We start from the raw sequence: 18,581 nt of genomic DNA on the forward strand, positions 1-18,581 counted from the left end.
CAGACATTTAAAAGCTGATAAGCCTAAACTAATTGTCTATGCTCCCATTTTAATCATTTGACAAAGGCAGGCATCTCCAAAACATGATTTGTCCTGCTTATCTGAGAAATGTAGGTACAGAATCTCATTACCGTGGGATGAGTTTGCCTTTTCATAAGTACTTCTCTTTCTCCTTTAACAACAGAGGATCTTAAATAGTTTGGTTAAATTAAACATGAAACTTTCAGGTAACCCCAGTAAGATAAGGTGAATCCCTTCACCCGTTTCATGTGAGACTAAATAGTCTTAAATACACTATTCTAGCCCTAAAATTCTGAATTCTGTGGATGAAATTCAAACTTTCGGTTGGACCAAGTTGCAACCCTGGCTGTGACCTTGGGTTTTGCCTGGAGATTCTGAGGAACCTGAAATGACCCTGGTTTTGCACCAAGCAGAAGAAAAATATTAGATGAGCATCTGTGTAGTCTCAGTACAATCTTTGTACAGACCCAGTTCCGATACATCGTTAGAATTCAGCGCAGTTAGAAAATCCTTATGCTTCATGTAGTTCTTGAAGACATAAAAAGTGCATGGCAATTACAGCCAGTAAATCTCATTATGAATTATATAATATGCATGCATTTCAGCTACATCATGAATCAATGCTGTATTTTTAATGGCATCTTTTTGCACAATTTTAGTTGGGCATCAAGTACAAGACTAAAAATATTAATCTGTATATCCTTGCTATTTTGAACTGTGAAGTCTGAGTTATGGGGTTCTGGGAGTGGGTAGTGTTGTTTGTTTATTTAGTTGGGATTTTTTGTCTTTCTTTTTCTGTATATATCAGAAATATATATTTTAGAATTTTAAGCATTTCTATTCTTGAAACAATTACAATTTACAAATCAGAATTCATGAAAGTTTTGTTCTTCAGTTATTTCTTAGCCAAAGGAAGAAAATCAACCTTTGAATGGTTTAAATGACATGATGTGAATGTACTTCAAGGCCCTAGTCTTTTATCATTGTCTTTTGCCTTTATAGCCTAAAGAAAAATGATCTAGATAAAATTATTTAATATAAAATAGATGAAGGATTCTAAATCTCTGGGAGCCATAACCTCTCATTGCTAAATCACTTCAGGTGAGGTTAACATCAAGCTTTAGATATCTACAAATGTAGAAATCTCCTTTTCTATCTTAACCCTACCTGAAAGCAGACATCTAATCAAAATCAGATGAAATGTGAATTAGGAGTGCTTGTTTCTCTACTGATTAAGAAGAGACTTCAAGTGACCATTTAGATAGAGAGTCTCCATACGTTTGCATTAAACTCACCCTACAAGAGTAGCACAGACATAGCTCAGATGTAAGGAGAGAGAATATCTGCCTTCATTGTAATTTCTAGCTCAGACTTACGAATTATATTAGAATATTTAAAATACATTACAGAGAATAAGCACTATCCATTTTAGAGATAAAAAAGCTGAATCTTAGGTAAGCTGAGCGAAAGTTACAGCACAGTCAGACTAGACATTAGCAGAGCTAGAATGACAACCATTGTTTTCTGGAGCTCTGCCCAGTTGAGTTATTGTATAATCTAACAGAGTAAAAACAAAAACATCTGAAAATAGTATCTGATTCCTTTACAGACAATTGTTTTAAGGACATTTTACCCCAAGGCAGACTCCTAAAGGGACTTTGAAATAGAAGTCATATATTCGTATGCATGCAGTGATTTCATCTTTTTAACACCCTTTACAGTCACCAGTATAAAGTAGCCAGAAGCACTTATATGCTAATTAGATATTAATTTGAAGAGTAAAATTATTCATTTATTTGGCATTCTTTGGTGCCGGCTCACAAAAAGCTGAATATAATAAATAAAATATTTTAATTTATGCATTCTTACAAATAGAGTTTATTAGTAGATGCTGAAGCAATTTGCCTCTACATTTGAAGAAAATCACTTTACTGTCAAAGGAAATTCATCCCTACTGGAACAGGACTCTAGCTCCCAGGCACAGAGCTGGATTTAGCTCAAGTGGTTCCTCCCTGAGAAAAAGCAAACTTGTGTTTCAACTCCAAGTTTGCCTGAAAATGTGATAAGTACTCAGGTCTGGTACTTATAGCTAGCAGAACAGCAAAACCAAAAGTGAACACATGGAAAACTGGTGGGAGGCAGTGGAGTGACACAGGCCTGCCTGCCTGCTCATAGCACTGCCTAGACACTTCTGGGGATGCATGCTTGAAATCAGAAGACTTCATATGACTTGCATAACAAGCTGTTTTGGAACATTTGGGGAGTATTGGTTGTCCATGGAAGATGACTACTTTATGTGGAAAATTTATGAGCAAGAAGAGACTGGAGTCTGACTAAAAGGGAGAGGTCAGCAGGATATGTATGGATTGAACAGGCAGGGTTGGAGATCCCCAACAATTAGTCTTCACTTGATTTTTAATATCTTCATTAATTATTCTGAAAAAAAAAAAAGCAACATAGAAATGCTATATCAATTTTGCAGACTACCTGAATTTCGTATACATGATCACAGCCAAAAATAATAGATGACAGGCAAGTGTCCCTGGCATTCAAGAAACACGGAGAAAAAAATGTACATCCAAAAATAAATGTAAAAATCTGATAAAAAACGACAACTATTTTCATCAAGTGAAGTAAAATCCTAACAAACAGTTCAACTGTGTCTTGCTGCAGCAATCATGCTCTGCCCAGCTCCCTCTCCCAATCTTGTATGTCTTTTGTTATTGATTATTTTACTATTAATGAGTAAAGAGGGAAATGAATGTGTACAGTTAATCACTGGCAAAGTGAAATTTGTCCTGTGAATTTCTGGCAGGATTTACAAACAGACCATAAATTTAATTAAGTTGATTCATTTTTGCACTATCATAGTTTTAATGAAGATTAGTCTTTAAAATAAAGAAAACCCTTACGCAAAATACAGAACAAGTGTCGTTTAAGCATTTGAGAAATAAATGTTTGCTGATGTTTAAAGCAAATACCTTGTTTTCCACCTGAAAATACATGTATTTAATCACCAGCCAACAATTCTCTTCAGGCATATAACAAAATCAGCCTGCAACCTTCTCTCTGTTGAGTGGATTGAACTGTAGCACATACAATCCTGTCCTTTACTAACTCTCAGTGCTTGAACTGGTTTGATAATGGTAACTGCTTTGCTGTACTTTCAGATTCAACATCTCAATTCTTGTTCTGATCAGTGAGGGGAAATACCATCATGCTCTTGGGATGACACAGACCTCTCTTTGGATGTATGTACAGCTCTCTACTGGAGTGAGCCTGGGGCTCCGATTTTTATTTCTAAAACCCTGTAGGGACACAGAAGGGCAGATTAATCTTATTTGTACAGATCCTGTTTACCAGGGTATCTGAATAACTGTGGCAGTTCTCCATCCTCTTCTTTCTGTTTTTTTGACCTTGAAGGCAGCAGGCAAACTTACCAGTTGTGACTCTGAATCTAGTTCACAAGTATAATAAATTAATGTTACATATTACTGAGATACAATAGATCATCTTTGTGCAGTCATACAAAAACAAAACTGTTCTGCATTAACTTGCCATTCATACATTTAGAGGATTATCATCTGTCCTATGTTTAATCTCCTTCACATATAGTATATTAATGTTGTGTTATCCTATTTTGTTAAGCAAAATGGTGTGCAAAAAGCACAGAAATCAACATCTGTTTCACCAATGCTATCTCTATAAATGCACAAAAGTAATTTTGGCAGCATTTGTTTTCTGTACTAGTTCATATTACTTTTATTTTCATCCTTCAACCCCATTCCTATGAAGTTCTGAGATCAGTACCAGGCTGATAGTAAGATTTACAGCTTCATTTATCTCTTACGTATCCTCTACATAACTGCTACTAAATAACTGAGAAATCGGGGAGACAGTAAAAGAAGATCAGATTCCTTGTCCGGTGAGCATACTGAAAACACATTTCAGTATGCATATTTCTACAAATGGAAATACTGCTATTTCCACCACTGAAAAGTCACGCACCAAGATCAAAGTAAGAGGAAATATAGATTTGAGCCTTAAAGAATTTGGGACCAAAACATTAGAATTAAGCTCATCCCAGTTCATTGTTCCCCAACTCCCACCTGGGAACTCCTGCTGCCTTACTGGTTCTTGGTCCAATGACAAGTAGAATCACAGAATCATAGATTTGAGTTGGAAGGGAACATAAAGATGATCTTGTTCCAACTCCACTGCCGTGGGCAGACACCTCCCACTAAATTAGACTGTCCAAAACCAGGCCTTGAACTCTTGCAGGGATGGAGCATCCACTTCTCTGGACAATATGTTCCAATATCTCGTCACAAGATTCAGTGCCCCATCCCCCTCGTTCTTTCTATATCTTCCCACTGCTGCAGAACTGCTTCCTCCCAGCATCAGGATTTTACCTCTGCAAGAAGCAATATGTTGGACAGATATTCTCAGCTATAAAGAAAGCAGAAACCACAGTTTTGCCCAGTATCACAGTGCTCCTGGATGGCTGTGGCACTTCTTAATGGGTAAGAGGAGAGGGAAAGGTTATCATATCATGCTCAACTTATAAAAAATGGCAGTGTGACATGACAATCCACTCTAATATTGAGATTTGAGAGAGTATAGAATGGACAGATGTGCCAATGTGCATAAATCATCACCTGCCTTGGTTCAGACATCAGAATTACAGTTTCCATGAAATTCCTATGGGGTTACAATAGCTAAAGTTTTGTTGACCTAATCATACTAGTTCAAAGAGTACTATAGAATTTTAGGCTTAGGAGTTGTGGACTTTTTGTTTGTTTTGTTTTTTATTTTATTTTGTTTTATTGTTGTTTTTTTTTTTCATCTAACCTCACAATGAGAAGTAGTACCCTCACTTGACTAGATAGGCAGGAAAGGAAGCAATGGTATTTGACCTTTTTTTCAAGAGTTTTTCAAACAGGTGAGTCAATTTTCACAGACAGATGGGAAAGGAAATGGCTTGAAAGACATTCTGTCTTTCAATGAGATTATGTGCATCTGGAAGAGCAATTTCTTTCTCCCGAATTCTGCCCTCAATTCTCAAGTACCTCAAATGTGTTGTATTTGGTATATATAAGGCATATTCCCTTCTAATTGCTCAGAAAATTGGTGGACCAGCCAAAAGCCTGCTGGGGACTGCTCATCAACATTTTATGTCTGTCATTCTCATGTCCTCTAAAAAGGCAATCTCCAGAGGCACTCAGAGCATTGAATATGGCCTCACCACTTACATAGCTGGCAATTTAGGTTGTGAATATACAAATCCCAGACACTTTCATCCTTTGAGCATGCTTGGAAGTTGAATAAATCCTGACCTAAGTCTTTTATCTCATGCCAAGTTGTTTCTTGCCTGTTAACCCTGTGCTATTTTCTGCCATTTGCACTCAAGTCTTGAAATGAGATTTAAAGTCCATTCTCTGTTTCCATCCCTTAGCACCATTTTATTTGTGGTTTTAACTCAGATACGTATCAATCCTATTAGTCGCTCTGTTTTATATGTTAATGAAATATGGCATCCAAAAATGGTTTTGCTGAAGTTAGTGGCAAATCTCTAATTGCCTGTAGGAGGAAAGGATCCAAAGCACTTACAGTATGCTGTTATGTTGTGAATTGAAAAAGGCCAAAACTAGCTCTATTCAGGTATGACAAGCACAGATGTTGAAACACATATTTGCAAATAAAATACTAGAAGACTCAGATTTGATAACTAAGTCTTTTTTTGGATTCAAGGTACTGAGAAGATTATGGCACCTGTTTGTATCAGAGGAATCTCTCGTCTTGAAGGACGATCTGATTCAGGATTCAGTGGCCCATGTTGAGCTCCATTTTAGTCACTTCACTGTATCTCATCTGGTCTCTGACTGTTACTGCAGGGAGAAGATGTCCTCATAGCATCTGCAGTATAAAAACAGGTGCATTGAAAACTGAATGGTGATTTCTTCTGCCATAGAAACACTGCCTTTGCTGGAATGCATGAAAACAGAGGTAAGAGAAAACCAGTAGACTATGACGACAGAGCTTTGTCTCTATCATTCATGAGGCTGAGAACAGGAAAAAGAAATAGGTGAAAAAAAATGAGAAAACAAAGATAAACTCATAGGTGATGTAAGAATTAAATTTTGTCAAGTGTAAACCTGTTTAAATGATTAAATTTCTATCCTACAGGGAATTCTAAATAGCAAAAATGTTCTATATCTGAGGGAGAAAAAGGGAAAAGAAACAAAAAAAGAAGTATTTGTCATCTTTTTTCACTGAGAAAAATATTAAAAAAAAAAGCTATGTAAAGAATTATTAATATATATATTTTTAAATCTAGGTAGTCAAACAGAAAATTAGGAAAACTGGTGACATCCAGAAGTAGTTAAAAGGCACACTTAAAAGTCCCACAACTCAAAAGCTGAGTTTGAGCCAATTCCGTATTATTTCTCCAGGTATCCAAATTCCCTTCTGTAGGCCTGGAAATTGTGACCCATGTGGTCCTTACATTTTTCAAGCTTCTTAACAGCAAGCCTTGCAGCTCTGTAGACTACAGGCTGAGGATTATGGACTAAATGTAGTTGTAGACTTCAAATGTCCATTTTTTCCAAACTTCAAAGACTGTGCCTGTGAGAGACAGCACATACTGCTGAACTTGGATTCATTTGAAGTCTACTGGGTAAACTGTCATGGTCTCTGTTCCACCAGAAACTCATTAAATTAAAGTTGTTCCTATAAACAAACAAACAGACAAATAAAAATTGGTTTGACTACTCAGCTTTTTCTGTCATATTTTCGTTAGAATATTCTTGACTGATCAAGTAGTCTGTCTATTTTCCCCTTCAGTTATATTCAACTATATGAATAATTATGTTTCCTTTACTCCTTTACTTACTATGCTGTTTTTAGTACTACTATCATTATTATTTGTTTGTTTTGAGCAGAGACTGTGTTTCAAAACCTATTAATATATTACCAGCCCACTGGTACTGCAGTACAACTTGAAGAAAAGTAGAACCTTATGATTTTTTTTTTTTTTTTGGTCCAGTCTCTGGCATTTGTTATAGGAAAATAAAAATATGTGTATAATGAAATAGCACATAATTAAAACTACGGATTATTTAGAAACTATCTATGAAACGTTTACTTGTGCTTTACTACCCAAACATCTTGGGATTTGCAGTTCAACCTGAACTGAGCCAGGGGTTCTGGGCTGTCCAGTATTTGCTTTCCACTTCCTCAGTACTCCTCCTCCTATCATTCTATTTCTTAAAGGTTCATACATACATTCTACTTATCTGGCATTCATATATATACTCTGATTATCATTATATATGAGTTTAATCTTGCTGAGTTTCTGAGATAGTATGACTGAACCTTGCTGTGATTTTCTTAATTAAAACAAGTAAAAGCCCCTAAAACTCAAGAAGGTATAAACTATATGTGGTTATATGAGTTTGGCACTGAAGCACCTATTTAATGCTATTACTTTCTAATAACCAGCTTTCAGGGAAGTAAATTCATTTTAATTCCAGACTAGAAAGGCAGCAATCTAACACCTAAATTTCCAAAAGATGAGACATTGATTCCAGGGGATTTGTCTTATTCAAATTACTGTGATAATACAAGAAAACAGATAAATTAACTTTCCGGTCATTCATTAATTGCCATTCCTGGGTTGTTAAAGAATAATGTGCTCAATTTTAGTTTTTCTTAACTTTCTGTGTCCATGGTTGACTTTCCTGCCCTGAAGCAAGAAGCCTATAGATGTATGACTTACATTATCTACGAAATATCTGAGTCTTTTTGTAGGAAACCTGTTAATGTCCAAAATTTTTTGTTAGTGAGATTTAGAGACCATTATTACTGTAACAAATTAAAGGCTTTCTAATATATTTTTTTTAAGTTTAATTTTTAAAAGTGAATATTTTCACTTTAAAAACTTCATGCATAGTTTGTTTTCATCTTTGACGGACTGCTAAAAATCATTGAATCATAGAATCCTTAGGGTTGGAAACGATACTTGAAGGCCATCTAGTCCAACTCCTGTGCAATGAACAAGGACACCTAATGCGAGATCAGGTTGCTCAGAGCTCCAGCTATCCTGAGCTTGAGTGTTTCCAGGGATGTGGCATCCTCCACCACATTAGGCAACCTGTGCCAGTGCTTTAGAACTCTTAAGTGTAAAAAATTTATTCCGCTTGTCTAGACTAAATCATCTCTGTTTTAGTTTGAAATCATTTACCCTTGTCCTATCACAACAGACCCTCCTAGAGAGTCTGTCCTCCTCTTTCTTATAGCCCACCTCACTTAGATCTCCCTGAAGCCTTCTCTTCTCAAGGCTGAACAGCCTTAGCTCTCAGTTTGTCCTCATGGGAGAGGTGTTTCTTCCCTCGTATAATTCTGTGGCCCTCTTTTGGACATGCTCCAGCAGGTTGATGTCTCCTGTACTGAGGACTCCACATTTATACACAGTACTCCAGGTGAGGTCTTACCATTGCAGAGTAGAGGAGCAGAATCACCTCCCTCACCCTGCTGCCACACTTCTCTTGATGCAGCCCAGATATGGTTGGCTTTCTGGGTTTTGAGGGCACACTGCTGGCACATGCCCAGCTTGCCATCCACCAGTACCCACAGGTCTTTTTTTGCAGGACTGTGTCCAATACTTTCATTCCCCAACTTGTATTGGTAGAGAGAGTTGCCTTGACCCAGGCATAAGACCTTACACTTAGCTTTTCTGAACCTCATGAGATTCTCCTGGACCCACTTCTCAAGCCCAAGTCTCTCTGGATTGAAGATTCATTATTAATGTGTTGCCAAAACCATCAATGTCATGTATGTAGAATTAGGACTTCGTTGGACAAATAGTCTCTTTCATGTGTGAATTCACAACCTGTTTCCGGTTCCAGTTCTTTGAGATCCTAATTTACAGTCTTAGATATATCAACAGAAATTGTAGTTTTTGTCTACTTTATCATGTATAGGATGTGCATTGATGCCTATGGCCTGATGCATGATTAGTTAGTCTTAGAACATTTTCATTATTTTAATCAAGAGAGAGTTGAAGTAAAACTCAAATTACTATGGAAGTTTTCAAACTGAATTGAGCATAATGACAACAACATAACTAACAAAGAACTACTAGAAAAAATCCATTTCAAAGACAAAAACACAGATAGTTAAACTGAAAGGAGTAGATTATTTCACAGTAAGTAATGGAATACTGAAGTTATAGAATTTTAATCCTATTTGAATTCAAGATCACAAGAAAAAATAGCCACATCTATGTGTAATTCCAGGAACTACTGGCACATTACACAAAATAGAGATATTGCTGGCTTTACGATACTTGCAATAGACTTCCTTTTTTCCTTCTGTGTTTTATCGTAACATTTTCCAATAATATAAATTTAAGAGGCAAAAAAATGGGAAATTAGTGAGATGGCTGGGAAGTTTTTATTTTTGTTTTGATTCTTAGAAAATGCTGACTCAAAACAGCAAACACTTTCACTGAGTTACTTTTCAGAAATCTTATTTCCAATCAGAAGTAGCAAACTAACAAATATGTTCATTAATTGAGATTTCACTCTAGAACAAAGATTAAGTGATAAAATATTATTAATCGGTGTGCTGTAATGAGCATATTTTCACTTCCTGAATGGGGAATACTTCATAAAAGCTCAAATTAATTTCAACTCAAAGTTGAAATCAAATAGTTCATTTGAATTCAAGAATTATCAGGTTTAAGAAGAATGACAAACATTGTTCAAAGGATAAAAATATGTTCAGAATGTTGTATCAAATCAGTGACAATAAGTTAAATTATTAAATGTTTATGTTTAATATAGATGCAATGTTTTCAAAGTTCAAATAACACACCTTCAATTAAATTTTAAATACAACAGGTACACAGGGGTTAACACTGCTAATGATGTTCGGGAGTTATGTGCTTAAATCGTATCAGTCTATAACAGGATTTGTGTCAGAAACACCCACACATCAATTCTTATATTTACCACAAACATTCTAACTAGGCTTCCCTTCCCAAACAGCTCTCTAAGTCTGATTTACTCTTCCCTGAACTGTCATGGGAACTGGCTGGCTTCTGGGGCTGTAATGCAGTACAGTGCTTTCTTTGCTCTATTTATGTTAGTATTTCTTACCCAGAGAAGGATGATAATGACAGAGAAACAGTTTCTCCTAATTGCATCAGCATGGCTGTACACACTAGAATAATTTTTGAGACCACAGTTGCAACAAGACTTGCAATAAAGGTAAATGATGTACTCTTTAATATGTGCAATTACAACCTTTTCCTGTGGAATATCTTACCACTTAATGGATATACAAGTTACTATGTAAAATGAGTAAGAAAGAAAATTGCTGTATGAAGCAAACACTGTGTTCATTTCCAAAAATACCATATATGTGTCAAAGTGTGAGTTCAAGAAGAAAGGCAATCCATCCTCTTAGGAATTAATGTTAAATGCAAGAGCACTACTACTGAGGTTTAGCAAAGGAATACATACTGGACCTAGAAAGAGTCCCTTTTTAAATCATTTAAATGATTCATATAAATGAGCATCTGGCCCAAACTGCCTGAATGACTGTCTGCTGTGTTTCCCAAAGCAGACAGATTTTGCATGGGGCTCAGCGCTTCTTTGAATTTGTTCAGTTTACATCCTCTTGTTTCACTCTCCCTCCTGCTTTATTTCAAAGAACTGGAATGGAAATTAGCCGCCCACTCTTCTCATCGCCATTTCTATATTTTCTTGCTTTTGATTTCTCTGTACTTGAGGGAGTAAAAGCAAATATAGCACCGCAGTTGGCTGACAAACTTTGTTGTTTCTTCCTGGTAGTTGGAAACTTGATGCTGATTATCAAGATTGTCACTAGCTAAAAGACAAAATTACCTTCCAGAACCTCTATGTTTTCATGCTACAGATGCAGAGAAGCAGATGTTTCAGATCCATGAAAGTAGCTCAATTAGAAAAGATGTAAGGTACTCACTAGTTTTGTCAGTCACTAACATTACCTGAAATGTAATTTCTTGAAATGCTTTACTGCAGTGAGGATTACACAGTGACATTTTTTTTCTCTGTCTAGATCTTGCATAGTTTAATCTAAATTAATTTCAAACTAACAGATTTGGAGAGTTTAAATAAAGAGCTGAACACACCTTTCAAACATATCTGATGAGCTGAGTAATTTGGAGACTGGCTGTCCTTTGTTGGCCCTTCACTGGGTTCTTGGCTGATCTCAGCACTGGAGCTATGAAAAGCTACTTCAAATATGTCACTTCAGTCAACAATGAACAGCAGACACAAAAATAAGTGGACTGAAAAATGCCTATGGCTTCAATGCCATTACTACCTCATAACATCATTCTGTGGAAGGTCTGTACTGACCAAAGATAGCTGACAACTATACTCACTCTGTAGTACATGGAAACATTATTTTTAAGCAACTTACACAGAGGATGTATTTATGGTAATTTATTTTAGCCTACAGTTGTGTTGTCCAGTTCTTATTTACGTTTTTTTTTTTTCCCCAATGTTTTAATATTGGCTGACTATAAACTTTACAATGATAGCCTCTAGTAATTCTAGTACTAGTGGCTCCAGTAACTCTAGTGCTAGACTCTTTATGTCTTCCTTCAGAACAGGTTATTTGTACCCTTACTAAAAATTTCAGATAAGTTTGGAAAACTCAGTGGTCAATTACTCATTTGACAAGGATATATTTGCTGAAGAAAACAAAAAGTTCCATAGATATCCTTCATGAAACAACTAACATGACATCTAATCCTTGTCTTGTCTGATAAGCACATTTTTTGACAAGTACAGTTACCCCATCTGCCTGCTTTTGTACCCAAGTTGGCACAAAACTGAACTCATGTTCTCATTTGTACTACTTATCTATTTTATTCCCCATTTTACGTTTTAAAAATCTTTCAGACTTTTGTTTTCCTGGAAAGCCAGGGTGTTTTGGTGAATAGTGCTGGGGACTTTTAAACAACAGCTTTGATCATTTGGGAAAGCAGTCTATTTTCTTCTTTAAATTTATCATGTTCTTATACAAAAGACATTTCCTGTGATAACATTTCAAAGTGTTCATTGAATGGAATCAGATTTCTACTCAGCCTTTGCACTGGGCTTATTCTATACAGTAATTAGACTTTGAGTCTGTTTTTCAAACACACACACATCTAACTATAAAAGTAATATACTTCATAGAAATCTCAATCCTGAAGCATGTGACTTTACCTACATCTCTTATTACAAATGCATGACAAATAGCATGTGCTGTGATCCTATTTATATAACCATTCACACATTAAATGAGTTACCAGAGCAACCGATTTGTCATTCGGTGGGTACTGCAATAATACCTCAATAATTCCTTTATCGAAACTGTTGAGTTGGACACTGACCTGGGATGAAAAGCATGCTCCACTATAATCAATGGAAAGTCAGTTCTGCTTGTTCTACACAACCTGGATTTTGCCTTTCTTTTAGGTCAAATGAATAAACCATCTTGTCTCACAGAAGCAAGATACATTTTGCAGATGTACACTTTCCACTGACATTCAAGAGAACTGTACATGCTCTATTTGGCAAGTACGTTGTAAATAGCCATCCTGCTCATTGACATATTTCTTTTAAATGTTCATTTTTAGACAGCCTAATTAAAATAGCAGAAGATCATCCAGTGGTGATAATGAATCTCTCCTGAGCCCAGGGAAATTTTTGTTTAGAACACATTACATAGTCAAGCGTTTATCATGAAGTTTCTCCAAGGTACAAATCTTATATAAATGTTGTGTGGGGCTGCTGCAGTCTCCATCAGCACCTTTTGTTATGCATCCTGACCAAATACATTTGGATTGTATCTAGTTTTTTGTTTTTTTTTTTTTAAAGATGGCTTTAGGGCAGATTCCATATTCAGTAGCTATTGCATTGTTTCTTTATTCACATACAAGGCACAGCTACAAACACTATGCAAGCACAAAGGTTGTGATAACTAACAGTGGAATCATCAGTTACTACAGATTTGTCTTTATATGAGTAAAACTAGATAAAGCTGTATGACAAAAACGCCTTCAAATTAAGATCAGGGTGTTTGGAGCTCATCTACATCAAATTTGAACTTATAGACAGAAATGCTGTAACATGTAGTTCAGAATGTCATTTGTAAGCTAGAATACAATCAAATATGGCAAAGTTGCCTTGCATCAGTACAGAGACAGATAATGTATGTGCATGCCAAACCTTAAAGTACACTTTCCAGATGTTTAACAAATAATGCAGTTCCTTTTAATGTAATTATGCTTATAGAAGTCAACTATAAAAGTTTGAATACCATGAACATGATCATAAACATTTTTCTCTGAAAGAGTGGTCAGGCACTGGAATGGCCTGCCAGGGAGGTGGTTGGGGCACCATCCCTAGTGCTGTTCAAGAAGCGTTTAGGTGAGGTGCTAAGGGATTAGATTTAGTAGTTCAGTGGGTAGGGATGGTGATAGGAGGATGGTTGGACTAGATGATCTTGTAGGTCCTTTCCAACCTAATGTACCTAAGAACCTATGAACCAATGAGGTCTCAGGACATATCACCTCTTTAGAGCATATTATTTATCTCTTTCAATTGTAGTCTGTAGGGACAAGCGAACAGAAATGAGAAGATCACAGGCCAAGTGGCTGAGCCTTTCAGTAATGAGATCAAAAATAAACATCCTATAGTTATTGAGCTCTGACATGAACAAAACTGCTGAGATTGATCCTCTGACTTCAGCCAGTTTGAGGCTCTGAGTTTCATAATGGGGCATCTCATTATGCTGAGAGGCATCCTATTCACTTGCTCTTATTCTTTCTTACTTGTATTGAGTGAACATTAGATCTCTTCAGTTTGTCTCTAAGCAATGTGTTGGCTAAAATAACCTGTATCTCTTTTGTTTGCTTGTCCTCATCAAAGTATTGTGTAGTAAGAGCATGGGTAAGAACGGCATTTGAGTACAGGAATTTAATTGTACCATTTTAGGTACATTTCTTTTTTATGCTAGATGGTCTTTTATCTTATCTGACAACCTGCTTTTTATCCTTGTAGTAATTACATTTGAAGAGCCCCATTCTAACCTTGATACTTGCATTGAGTGATACCCTACATATCAAGAAGTCTTGATAAAGTTATTTATTAAAAGATAGAGTAGCTTTTGAATCAGTTACATACTGAAGTCTATAATCATTTATCAGAGGGGTATGGAGCTTGCAATCACAAAAGTTCTTATGAAAACAACAACCATAAAAAAATTAAGATGAATAGACAACAAATAAACTAAAAAAATGGCAATCAAAATTACACAGCAAATCTCAGTCAGTAGACAGAAAAGGGAAGAGAAAGAATAAGAATGTCCATGTCTATATGAGAATTCAAAGGTTGGAAGATTATTTTTATCTATGTAATATCAAGCAAGCAATGTGAGGACTTCATTCCAGGAAATTTATGCTCTTTCTTGTACTACTAAGAGAGCTAGTGGTGTTGGAAGAACTGGGAACAGTCTGAATAGCTGTAACTTTGTTCAGTTGGATAAAATAGAGAGGAAATTTCTGGATGAATGTCAGAGATCACATTTTACATCTGTGAAGTAAGTTTCAAAAGAAGAGAAAAGTACTCCTCTGCCTTTTTTTGTCTGTTGTAAAAGCCTTAAGAATTTGTGTAGTTAAGACTTAATATCTCTAAATTCTAACGAGAAGATGCTATTATGAAAACTGCCGTATCTCTAAACTTTTTTTGAACATGTTGTATTTAGCATTTTCTGATAAGGCAAAATGTCAAAATGATTAACAAATGTGATCTAAATCCAACAAATGTTTTTCAACAGAATGTGGCTGGATGAGAAGATGCTATGTCCACCTTTCCTATCAGAGAAGAATGGAAAAACACCAGTCCAGAAAGGAAAGGAACCAGGTGTTAGTTTAAAGCAATAAAAATATATAGAAGACTTACTGTGGTTGGAGGAGGGCAGCTTGCCTAGAAGGAAGGAAGATATAAAACATCAGGAGCAAGAAAATATCATGTACTATCACAAAGATCTTTATTCCAGTAAAACAGGCACCATCAATAACAATGCTACTGAGGCAAGAAAACACATAGAGCATCTATCATTTCTGTATGACCAGTCTTTCTCTTGCTCTATGCATTATATGACAGTGGTGCTTTAGAAGTTAATAGTGAAAAAATATTCCTAATCTAATCTCTAACATGTTCTTGACAGTTTAGAAAATAAATCAGAGACTTTACATCTTTGATGAAATACTATGAGAGGTTCAAAAGCCATTGAGAGTGAGGAAAACATCACTAAATTTTTGGCCTGAGTAGTAAGAAAAGATAATTTCAGCTGCAGAGGGAGAATGACAGGTAAATTTTTGCTAGGTTATGACTTTTTGCAGTTTCATATCACTTCATACACCAGTCACAGGTGGAAATAAGAAATTAAGATTCTTGAGAATTTATTTGAAAATACATATTTATTTTAAGCCTAAAAAGATGTAAAAAGGTACAGAAGAAGGAGATTTACCAAAAATAAACCTATCCTAACATCAGTATTGTTATTCTTAACCCAGATCCTTAGCAAAATCTACTTTCTTCTCACCACTGTGAGTCCTATTCTCTCTCTCCGCTGAAAAACTCAATCGTGTAGAAGTCCTGTTGGTGGAGTCTGGGTCCTAGCAGCAAAATGGGTAACTCTGCCTAACCCCTGGGAACTAGCACCTCGTGGGATTCAGCAAGTAAATCTCTTCTATGTCCCATGAGAAATAACAGACAGAAATGAAGCAGCAGCCCCATTTGCAAAAATAAAAGCTTGTGGAAATAATAAATTAAAAAGTATGTTACCTTTAGATTAAGAACTGAGTATTCAATCTAAAATTTGCTTCTACATGAAGAGCACATATCTTCATGACAACACGTATAAGAAGCAGCATGACCTCCATTTTATTTCCTACTCTTAGGATATTGAGGGCTTGGGGTCATGGAGAAAATAATGACAAGCACCACAGTAGGCTACTGCTTCACAGCATAGAACAAAAGAGCAATTTAAATAAAGTCTTTGATTTTTCCATCTACCTTCTATAAGGAGCAGTAACAAAATTTGATCTACAGAAGAACTTCTTTCGAGAAAGGAGTACCGAACAGTTTAAATATTAGCTCATCAGCAAGGAGCATTTATTTTGCTGTCTTTTTAATAAGAGGGATGCACACAGGGTTTCCCAATAGTCACTTAAACTTTGTCTTTCATGTATTTTTAGCATTTCTATCTTGGTTAGTTCCATTTTTAAATGGCATGAAACTCCCTTGAAAGTGCAGTCTGCCATTGTGCAAGATCTGTGTCAGCTCTGTCTGAAGTAAGATGGGCTGCAATCCTAACTTATAGCTTTAAACAACAGACTTGTGATAAGGCTTTTCTGGAAAGTTGTAACCTAGCTGTTACTCTAGGAAGCATTATTTCTAATGTAAACATGATACTCACAGAAACACAAGACAAGCTTAGATATTTTCATACATAGGTGACAGTTAAACTCACTAAGCACAATCCCTTCATAAAACACAAAGCTGAAATTAAAATTGGGCTTTCATAGGTTCTTAGGTACATTAGGTTGGAAAGGACCTACAAGATCATCTAGTCCAACCATCCTCCTATCACCATCCCTACCCACTGAACCACTAAATCAAATCCCTTAGCACCTCATCTAAACGCTTCTTGAACAGCGCTAGGGATGGTGCCTCAACCACCTCCCTGGCAGGCCATTCCAGTGCCATTTTCAGTTCAAAAGATGTAAAAAAATATATAAACTGTCAGCTTGAGGTGAAGGAAAGTGCACTCATCTGCAGTATACTCCTCAACTGCTTCTGATTATCCATGAAGTTTGCAGTAACCATGGATGTTACCAGTAACAATGGCTGTTTAAAAGGGTGGTTCATCTCCTCTGTGTTGAGTGAGGTCAGTAAGATTCTGAATGTATAGAATCCTTTGTATATTTGCTAACATTTTAATTTATCTTTCTTTTACCATTATGTATGTAATCTACATCAATAATGATAATGGATAAATAAAATAGAAGAGGATGGCAGAGCACTTGCTCTTGGCATAGCTATTAAAATGATGGAGTTCTGTTTTTGTGTCCAAATGAAAGTGTCAAGGGAAAAGTATTGTGATATTGGGTTACTTGCTTCAGTATCCAGAAAATAGGTAATTTACAACATTTAATTGCAGTCTCTACATCTCAGTTACATATATCAATTTATCTGTTTTTAAATTATGTTAAAAAAGCATTTAAACAAAAGTGGATACATTAAAAAAGAAAGAATTTGAAGACACTTTCCAACTTACCCATTCAAATGAATAATCTTATCAACTCAAAAGATTTACACACCCACAGTCCTTCCAGAGAATGAAGAGAGATGAATTTTGAGTGAATATTTTAAAATATGAGCTACAAACTTTGCATTTTCTAATGCACATAATATTCTGTCTACAAAATACTCCTCTCTTCATCTCCATTTTATAGTCATCCAATGGAGATATGAAGAATGTGACACATTTCAATTATTCTGAGAGGGAAAAAAAAGAATTTATGACGTTTGTTTTATATGTAGGCCTTGTATCAGCATACATACTACAGTAACAGAAATTGCCCTGGGATTTATGGTTCAAATGAATGATTAAGACATGAGTTAGAAAGCAAGCACAGCAATATTGCCATTTACTTCTATTTCCCTCCTATCCTCCCATCTTGTATCCTGTATTGTCGAAGAGAGCAGATGATTAAGTAATCAACTAGGTGTGAAAACATACAGTAATGTTGCTTCACACATCTGATAACAGGACAGGGCCATTTAAGGCTGTCTCTAAGTGAAAAAAAAAAAAAAAAGAAGTGGCATGATTTTTTAATTGGATTTATCTTGTTAAAAGAAAACAACTTTCTATATGTGAGCATTTAATTTAAATTGACCTAATTAATTATTTCTACTATTTTTATTGTACCAACTGAATTTACATGCCTCCGTGTATGAAAAGTTAGACACATAAGCTTGACCTTCCCTGGCACACAGGTCTTGCAAACAGATGAAGAGCTGCTGATAAGCAACTGGAGTACAGAGAAACAAATGCCTAGGAGGAGGCTGCTATAACTACCTGTCACTTTCTCTGCAAAATAACAAAATTTAGATCCTCAAAATCACCATTGCCAAACCCAAATGTACCTCTGTAGAAAGGTATCTATATTTCTGCTGATGGGTATGCAATAGTCCTCAAGCTGTGGTACTTCTAAGCTGCCAAGTGCCTGGGGGCTGGCAAGATTAGTCTGCGCTTTGCCCAGGGAGTGTGCAAGTGAGATGACAGGGGATATTCAGAGATGAATGCTGATGCTGTCTTTTTTCTTTCTTTCTCATACAGTTATAAAATACAAGGGACTGCAGAGTAAGGCAAGAATCACCAGCTCTTCCATCAGTTTTGTTTTAAGAGGAAATCAAGGGCAGATTATTTCTCCCAGTCTGCTCCTTTCT

This window comes from Cyrtonyx montezumae, unplaced genomic scaffold, assembly GCF_038088225.1.
Source record: "Cyrtonyx montezumae isolate F1298 unplaced genomic scaffold, pur_monq_1.0 scaffold_3, whole genome shotgun sequence".
Lineage (NCBI taxonomy): Eukaryota > Metazoa > Chordata > Aves > Galliformes > Odontophoridae > Cyrtonyx > Cyrtonyx montezumae.